The sequence below is a fragment of the Abramis brama genome (assembly GCF_963993115.1).
Source record: "Abramis brama genome assembly, chromosome: 24".
NCBI classification, from domain to species: Eukaryota; Metazoa; Chordata; class Actinopteri; order Cypriniformes; family Leuciscidae; genus Abramis; species Abramis brama.
The window spans coordinates 1,065,001-1,075,000 of record NC_139986.1 but is presented as its reverse complement, the minus strand read 5'-3'; the positions used below and the strand labels follow the sequence as shown (position 1 = coordinate 1,075,000).

General features: G+C 38.2%; 1 protein-coding gene across 1 annotated transcript in view; it reads right to left on the bottom strand.

Annotated features, from left to right (window-relative positions):
- Nucleotides 1–10,000, bottom strand: part of LOC311075548 (uncharacterized protein) — an 82,920-nt gene that overhangs the window by 49,629 nt on the left and 23,291 nt on the right. The window lies entirely within an intron of this gene.

Genomic DNA, 10,000 nt, shown 5'->3' with positions numbered 1-10,000 from the left:
CATATTCCTGCAGAACTGCTAAAACAAGGAGGGTATCTCTGCACAAGAACACCACACCATTACATCACCAAGGTTTGGGCTGATGAATTCATCCCACAGCATTGGAGGGATGCTAGTATTGTCACCATATATAAAAGCAAAGGGGATAGGGCTATTTGTGATAACCATAGGGGCGTATCACTTCTTGCTGTGGCAGGTAAGGTCCTGGCCAAGGTGATGCTACAAAGACTGATCAATGACATCACAGAGTCTATGCTACCCGAGTCACAGTGCGGGTTTAGAAGGAACAGGAGTACAGTCGACATGGTCTTCACAACCCGGCAACTCCAGGAAAAGTGCAGGGAGCAACATAAAGACCTGTTTATGGCTTTTGTCGACCTCTCCAAAGCCTTCAACACTGTGCAGAGAGATCTCTTGTGGGAAGTCCTCCTCCGGTTCGGATGCTCCACTAAGTTTGTCAACATCCTCCGTCAGTTTCACGATGGAATGACTGCTAGGGTGATAATAGGAGGTCAACAGTCAAACCCTTTCCCTGTGCGCACAGGGGTAAGGCAGGGGTGTGTACTGGCACCAGTGCTCTTTAACATCTTCCTCATATGTGTCACCCAGCTTCTCCACAAGGAGATTGAAGACAACAGTGGGCTGACAGTAGCGTACAGGCTGGACGGCAACCTCTTTAATATCAGGAGACTGCAGGCAACCACCAAACTGCACAGAGTGAGGATACTTGAACTGCAGTATGCCGATGACTGCGCTTTCGTATCTCACTCTTCACAAGACCTCCAGTCTGTCTTAGATGCAGCAGTGAGGGCATATAGCAGGATGGGGCTGACCATCAACACTGCCAAAACAGTGGTAATCTGCCAGTGGAGTGCAAACATCCCACCCGCACCACCCATCTTCTCTGTTGCAGATGAAAAACTGTCAGTTGTTCCATCATTTAAATACCTGGGGAGCATTATCTCTGAAGACAATAGCATTGACAATGAGGTCCAGAACAGAATCAAACAAGCATCAGCTGCCTTTGGAAGACTCCAGCGGCAGGTTTTTCAGAATAAGAACCTTCATCTCAACACAAAAATCTGCGTCTACCAAGCGGTCTGCATCACCACCCTCCTCTACAGCTGTGAAGCCTGGGTTACTTACAGCCGCCACATCAAGTCCCTGGAACACTTCCACATCTGCCGTCTCCAGCGCATCCTGGGAATCACTGGGCATGACAGAGTTCCCCACACTGAGATCCTCAGGAGAGCAGGTTGCAAGAGTATTGAGGCCACAATCACCCAGCACCAACTGCGCTGGTTGGGGCATGTCATAAGGATGCATTACAACCGTCTGCCCCGCAGAGTGCTATATGGCCAGCTACAACAAGGCCAGCGCTCTGCTGGAGGCCAGAAGAAGACCAACTGAAGACAGTGCTTAAGAAGTGCACAATAAAACCTGGGGACCTGGAGAACAGCTGCTGACCGCATGTCTAGATGGGACCCAAGCACTGGAGGAGGAAAGGACAGTCAGGAGACAACAAACAAACAACAAACAAACACTCCCATAAATACCAGTAACACCAATGCCATGTATATATGTCCGACTTGCAATAGAATATGTGGATCCCGAATAGGATTATTCAGCCATCAGAAAACTCACCATTAAAAGACGAAAGTGGACGTCATCATCGGATTCGATGGACAACTACAAGCAAGGTGTGTGTGTGTGTGTGTGTGTGTGTGTGTGTGTGTGTGGTGTTTGTGCGTGCATGTGTGTGTGTGTGTGTGTGTGTGTGCGTGTGTGTGTGTGTGCGTGTGTGTGTGTGTGTGTGTGGTGTTTGTGCGTGCATGTGTGTGTGCGTGCGTGCATGTGTGCATGTGTGTGTGCGTGTGTGCGCGTGTGTGTGTGTGTGTGCGTGCATGTGTGTGTGCGTGCGTACGTGTGTGTGTGTGTGTGCGTGCGTGCGAGGACTGGTGATCTGGCGTCTCGAAACGCAGGACCCTCGCAGGGAGCGAACGCTTTATGTGCAGCTGTGGGGAGTTTGTGGTCTTTTAATAGCCATGAAATCCACAATAGGGAGGTTTGACCCAGTTTGGGGATATCTTGGGACTTTTTTTTATTCTGCTAAAGTTAGGAGCTTGTTTTAAAGAGTTACACCCGCAGCATGATTGTTAAAAATCAAAAAAGTGAGAAGTCCTCTGTTTGCAAGCCTGAGTGTTAAACTTTACAGCAGCGAACAGTAAACCGAACCAGAACGACGGCATTTGATGCTGACTGTACATGAAACACATTTGCACATAAACTGATGTTTTCTTTGAATGGTCTAATAAACAGCGATTTGCATATTTCTAAGAAATAATGAGGAAAGGAGTAACAGAAGAAGAGGAGGGTGAAGGGAGAAATGAAGGGTGAATGTAAAATAGTTAGAATATATATTTTTTAATGGTCCTAAAGCAAATTTATAGATAAAATAATTAGAGGCAAACTTAATAAATGCATATGACAAAAATATGTTGCAAGAACATTTTGCTAACATTGCCATTAAATTATGAAAACATTATTTCTGAATATTCCCTAAACGTTCAAAATATCCAGTTATTTAAATGTTTTAATACTTATTTTTCTTGGATATATGAACATTAAGGGAACTTTCCAAAACATTATGGGAATGTTACTTTTGAATGTTCTCTTCAAGCTGTAACATTTAAAAAACCTTAAATGAATGTCCAACTAAAATGTTTAAAAACAAAAAAACAAAAAAAACATGAAGGTTGGATTAATAATGTTTTTGTTCTAACGTTTTAAAGCAAATCATTCATCACAGTTTCTACTACCAGCGCCTCTGAGGAAGGTTTGAGTGTGTGTGTTCTGTTTTCTGACTACGAAACAATAGTTGATTTTGGATGGACAGAAATTCTACAGAAAGTCTACACATATTTTTACAAAAAAATAAATAATTCTGGTATTTTCTCTGTAACCATTAATTATTTGAAAGAGTTTTTTTTCTACATTTGCTTATTGTTTATTACCCACACCCATGTTGTAATTACAAAAAATATATATAAAACGTATAAAATATGAAAATATATATTTTGATCTGAGAAGTTTTTGCATAAAAACAGTTATTATACTGTTATTATATGTTGCTTAAATCTATGATAGTTTTATAGTGTTCACTTGTTCACCCAACAGTTGTTCCAGAAATATTATGATGTTAGAATTTTGCTTTGAAAGATAAAATGAACAAAACACTCTCCCATTATCACAGTGACAGTATGGAGTGTAAAAGACGATGAATGCAAACTTGGAGAAACATTTGGAGCCATTTCCAAATAATTTCCATAATGTTGTCAAATATCAAAGATTTAAAGCTTCATCTGTCAGTCTCTGTTGACAATTTAGACTTTTAGAAGATGAAAATCTGCACAGAGAAAACAAGTGGCTTGAACCGTTCCCAAAGAAAACCTTGTAACTTGGCATCGTCCTCCAGACTATTCCCAGGATAAGTGAACAGAACTAACATTTAGATTCATTTGTCAGCCCAGCGGAAAAATGAAAAATGTGTTGACAGATTCAAGTAGTTTTTAGCAATGAAGTCCTTCGTGAAGAGCTGACAAAGTCTCATTCACAGCCGTGACTGAACCAACACAAGCATTACGTCATCACTACTAAACCCGTCCTCAATCCAGTGCGAGTGTGGCGTCAGACCGAGAAGGAAGATGAACACATTTACATCTCAACACAACACTTAAACAAGCCGCTCAAAGCTCATCCTTAAAGTGCATTATGCTTTTTCGAATGTTAGCTTTCATGTAGTGTGTAACAAAGCCATTTGTGAATGTAAGATGTCTGCACGACTAAAATTATATTAAAGTATGTTGCATTAATTGTATTATATAATCCATATATAAAATTACATAATACAATTATTAAATAATACAATTTAATTTCATCTTAAATACATTCCATCATATAGAGTTAAAGAGTTATATCTTCTCTGAATAACTCTGTAATCTGGATCTGTGTAAAAGGTGTTTATTGGGAGAACTGGTGTGAATGGCACCAGAAAGCCCTTATATGGAGATGTTTGGGCGTGTTTATGCAAATGACTAACCTCGTGCACGTGGCCGCTCATTTACAATACTCAACATTCACTAACATCAGAACGAGGTTAAGAACAAAGTCATGTGCGTACGAACGTGTTGTGAAATTGGGCGTAGATTTTTTGTGAGAAGTTCTCCTGTGCGTATACAAATATACAAAATTATCCACGCAATTATTAGTCAATGAGACTCATTGTCTTCTAAACGAGAAAAAGCAATTCTAAACTGTTGAAACGAGTCGTCAGCCATTCCAGTCTCACTTCCTGTTACATGTAACAATGGAACTAATTTGCATAATGCCAGTCTATGGTCTTGATTGGCTGAGCAGCGTCTCTTAGCCCCGTCCTCAAACGCTCTAGTTGTTGTAATGGATTTCTGACATGCGCTGTCAGTGGTCGACCAATCACAACAGACTGAGCCGTCTGACCAATCAGAGCAGAGCAGCTCTCAGAGAGGCGGGGTTTAGAGAGACTGAATCTTCAAACTAACCGTTTCAGACACTGAGAGAAAAGAGCTGATGCTGCAGTGTGTGTCATGAGAAAATTAGTGGGGTTTTTTACCTTGGATGTGTGTCAACTTATTGTAGGAGACTCCAAAACAAAATTAGGAGCCTTTAAAATAGCACAACAGGGGCACTTCAATCATCTCTTTCACTCATTTTCTGAGATGTTGATCCACTGAAAGGCTGTTTCATTTAAAGGCATAATTTAGAATTTCATGCAAGTATACGTCAATTCATGGATCAGAGTCCAAGTACTATTATGGACCGTCTATAGAGAGAATCAGCTGTCATTCGTGCCAGCGTAGAGTTATTCCTGTGTCAGTCAGACTGATTTATGTCTTTACTGATTAAAACTCAAATTAAAAACTCACTTCAGTGTCAATGACGGGGGAATCTTGCTGGTCATAAAAGTTCCTTACTGCCCATGAAACTTTATTTGCATCACTAGAACTGTTAAATTTAGAGCATTAATCTAATGTGATTAATTATTTAAAAAAACATTAAAGCATTTAACACTTACCCTGGGGATTAGACCACTGGAGCAGTTCCAGCTCGACGGCTTTTAGTTTGTTTGTTTGCTTTTTGAACAAATGTTTCGTTTTGGTGGCTTAACAACTATTGTTTAATACTAGCAAGGGTCAGACTATTGTTCTTAAATTTATTATTTAAATCGTGTCACGTTTCAATTTTACAGAAGTAACAATAGTTTGATTTTTATATTTCTATTTTATTTATTTATTCATTCATTTTATGTTTGATAAAGTTCAATTTTGTGTACTCTACTGTTTAAAGTTTTAGGATCGTGATATTTTTATTGTTTTTGTCTCTTCTGCTCACCAAGCATACATTTATTTGATTAAAAATACAACAAAAAAATATTATTCTAATGTAAATCATCTGTTTTCTATGTGAATATATAGTAAAGTGTAATTTATTCCTGTGATCAAAGCTGAATGTTCAGCATCATTACTCCAGTCTTCAGTGTCACATGATCCTTCAGAAATCACTCTAATATGATGATTTGATGCTCAAGAAACATTTATGATTATTATCAATGATGAAAACAGTTTTGCTGTGACACAGTGATTCATGATTCTCTGAAGAATAAAAATTTCAAAAGAACAGCATTTATTTAAAACAGAATCTTTTGTAACATTATAAATGCATTTACTATTACCTTTGATCAATTTAACGCATCCTTGCTGAAAAAAATATGAATATCTTTTTTTTTTTTTACTTACTTACTGGCCTCAAACTTTTGATTGATAGTGTTTATTATATGCATATGCTTTTATGAAATGATTAATGGTCTCTTTAAAAATTCCACAGCTTTGTAGACACTTTATTTAGGTTTAGCGAATTTCTGAACGGAACCATGTGAAGAACATCTTTCACGTTTTCTTTCGGCAGTGGGAGCTGGAAAGTCAAATATACATCTCCTGTTTCCTATACAAAATTATGATGATTACAAGCCGCTTTGTCCAATTTGCAGGAGAAAGTCATTCGTCTTGCTTAATCAAGATTGCACACTGAGAAAACACTGGTCTGAAGTTCATTCCTAAAGGAAAATGAGCCTGACTTGCTCATGTCAACAGTGATTGTTGTGTCTTGTAATTGTGTTCATCTGAGCCACACATGACTGAGTCTCTTTAGTTCCTGTAAACCATTATCCGGTGCAATGTTCCCTGAAACTATATCAAGGCAAATGCATCTTATTTATTATCCTGGTGGCATCAAGTAGAACCGCAAGACCAGATGATGCTTTACAAGCTTAGTTTCTTTGGCTATGCTTAATAAAATGCAAAAATATAATGCAGGATAACCACTCAAAGCCTGTATAGGCCAACGGCCGCTTCACGTTTACAGTGAAACTAGCAGATGTTTAACAGTAACAACTCCAGCCATTAGTGTAATATCTGTCGACCCACACAGAGAGAGAACGAGACGTCAGATCTCTCATTAACAACAGGAAGGGTGTCAGAATTACAGACGAGTCATGCTTTACTGGACACAAGTGCTTTTCCAGAAGCAGCCGAAACCAAATCACTGTAATACTACAAAAATAACACTGATTTAATCAATTATAAACCATAAAGAGCCTTTACCTTTCTTTTGAACCTAAAAATGACAAACACAAACCTCAAAAAACACACTAAATATATACTAATTAGGGGTGTAATGGTCCACCAAACATTTTTAGTGCGTATTTCCAAGTATTTCCATCTCACATAAAAAGATTATCCTGACAGCAAGCGGGTCTGTGTTTAACTTCACAGACTTCAGTGGAGCGGAATAATTTTAACCTAATTCTAAAATATTTTGCTAACATATTTTGCATCCAAAAGCACTTCAAATCTCTTTGTCTGATTACAACTCCATAAACCGCAGTATGTGTTATTTACACTGACTTTTTTTAGAGACATTCAGTAAACAACTTTTTAATAAAATAAAAATAAACATGATTTGTTTTTTTCTCCTGAAGCACGGAGTGATTTGTGTGTGCCATTACACTCATAATCGAGTCCAGCGTGTCAGACTGCAGGAGGCTTCAAGATATCGTGAGCTTAGAATTATAAGGTTCTATCTCCGTTTAGGGTAGTTCTGAGATATCGAGCATCAAAGTTTTTACATCCCAGCTGGCAAAACTGTTATGTAGTATAACCTACTATTATAGCTCAACAAGACCATCACCCTACAGGTACTTTGAGGATAGAATATCAAAATCCTGGCACATTTGGAAATGGGATTTTTTAAGATGGCCCAAATGGAGATAGAACCTTATAATTCTGAGAGCTCTGATTCTGTTTGGAATTATAAGGTTCTATCTCCACTTTTACAAATAAAACCCCACATTTCAAAGAATAAATGTATATAACCATTGATTTTAATCAATTTATATATTTATAATACAAGCACACAGCTTGTAGTATATAATATAATATATAATAGTATAGTATACATCAAAGCCAAGCAAGTTTGTAAGAAAAAATGTTATTTTTATTTTCAAAGAACATAAAGGAGATATCCTGATGAATCCACCACCCCCCCATCCCCCCCTCTGTGCTCTGAAACATTTTAAAAAACAAAAGATGGATTAGTTAGAAAGAAAGAAAGATTAGTTAGAAAGATAGAAAGATGGATTAGTTAAAAAGAAAGAAAGAAAGAAAGATGGATTAGTTAGAAAGATAGATTAGTTAGAAAGAAAGAAAGATGGATTAGTTAGAAAGAAAGAAAGAAAGAAAGAAAGAAAGAAAGATGGATTAGTTAGAAAGAAAGATAGATTAGTTAGAAAGAAAGAAAGAAAGAAAGAAAGAAAGAAAGAAAGAAAGATGGATTAGTTAGAAAGAAAGAAAAGAAAGATGGATTAGTTAGAAAGAAAGATAGATTAGTTAGAAAGAAAGAAAGAAAGAAAGAAAGAAAGAAAGAAAGAAAGAAAGAAAGAAAGAAAGAAAGAAAGATGGATTAGTTAGAAAGAAAGAAAGATGGAATAGTTATTAAGGATAGATATATAGATAGATAAAGTTTGAAGATAGATAGATAGATAGATAGATAGATAGATAGATAGATAGATTAGTAAGAGAGAAAGAAAGAACGATTGATTCGTTATAAAAAAAAGATAGAAAGATGGAAATGCCATCTTTTGCCGGCTTCAAATGTCCAGGCTAATGTCCAGCCCTTAGCTCTGTGTCCAGGCTACAGAGCTAAGAGGTGGGTTTTGATTGGTCCGTCCGTGTTCATTCAGGGTTTTGATTGGATATTGAATCTACTGGAGATAGAACCTTATAATCCCAACTCGGTTTATGTTTTGTGAGATGGAACCTTTTTATTTTATTAATAACTAGTCATTTTTACAAAAATAACACACCACACAGGCATTAATAAACAACTAATGGATCAGATTATGTCAAAAACTCAATTTCGACCAAAAGTGGAGATAGAACCTTATAATTCTAAGCTCACGATATGTTGACATACTGTTGCCAACTTTTCTCTTTCTCTTTTTATGTTGTTTTTTAATGCTGAAAATCTCTCTTTTTATAATGCAGATGTGTAACACTGCGAGACTCAATCACTCAATGTGAAAGTCGCCTAACAAACATCATTACCTTCTGTGGATCAGTGTATGAATCTCATTAGGCCCTATCTCGCACCCAGCGCAATTGACTTTGTACACCGAGGCATGTATCATTCCTATTCTGCACTCGACGCACAGCGGACTCTTCCCTCCACAGACGCACGTCAGTAAATTAGGGATTGAACTTGCGCTCCCGGGGGCGGTTCAGCGAAAAGAGGAGGCGTGATCCGGCGCAAACGTTCCCTGGTGCTATTTTGCAGTTTCAGAAAACAATTCCACCACTGACCAGGAGAAACCTCGTCTAAAGTCAGTGGAGTGTTGCGCATGTTATTCAGAGGGCGCATTTTGAGGGCGCATGCTTGGCCATGATCAATGTAGCGTGAGCACAACACACACACACTTTGCTTCTCTCATCTACACAGAAGCAGAAGTTTTCATTTTTAGAAAACCATACATTATTACAAGAGAAAATATTCCACACGAGGGAAATCATTGTTGTGTCCATGAAGATGTGAAAAAATAGGCATAAATCTAGCTTACATATTTACCCAAATTATCATACGCCTGTTTAACCGAAGCTAATTTGTGTGTGTTTCTCCATCCCCAATGTCACTTCTCTGTGTTTTACGGCCCTGACGGGAACGTCGGTCTCCTCGGCTGTGAACCGCTCCTGGCAAATCCGCCGTTATAATAGCAATCCGCCATGGAACAAGCGCGCCTGCTCTTAAAGGGAATGTGAGATGAGGCTCTGATTGGTTTATTTCACGTTACGCCCAAACCACACCTATGAGTAATGAAGCGACTTCAGACCAACACATTTTAGATTAGCGTCGGGCGCAAGAGTCATTTATCCCGCCGGTATAATAGCAACAGCGCCCGAGATCCGCCCACAAAGTTACTTGCGTTTCGCGTTTGATACTTGCGTTTCAGATCGTTAAAATAGGGCCCATGATGTGCGTTTGCAGTAATGATGAGTTGTGTCACTGTGTCACAATCACTGTTGGGGAAAGTCACTTTTAAAAGTAATGCATTACAATATTGCGTTACTCCCAAAACAAAGTAACTAATTGCGTTACTTAGTTACTTTTTATGAAAAGTAATGCGTTACATTACTTTTGCGTTACTTTTAGCTCACCTGGGCTGGGCTTGCTTGTTTGTTTTTTTAATAACAACAAAACTAATCTATTTTTGGAAAATGTTAAGGCCCTTTCACACCAAAAGTGAAGTGAATGATCCTCAAACAAACCTTTCCCATTCTGGAATAAAGAACAATAGGATACAGGAGAAGAAGTTCAACACTCTTATTTCTAAATCTAATCTAAAGTAATTTTTGCT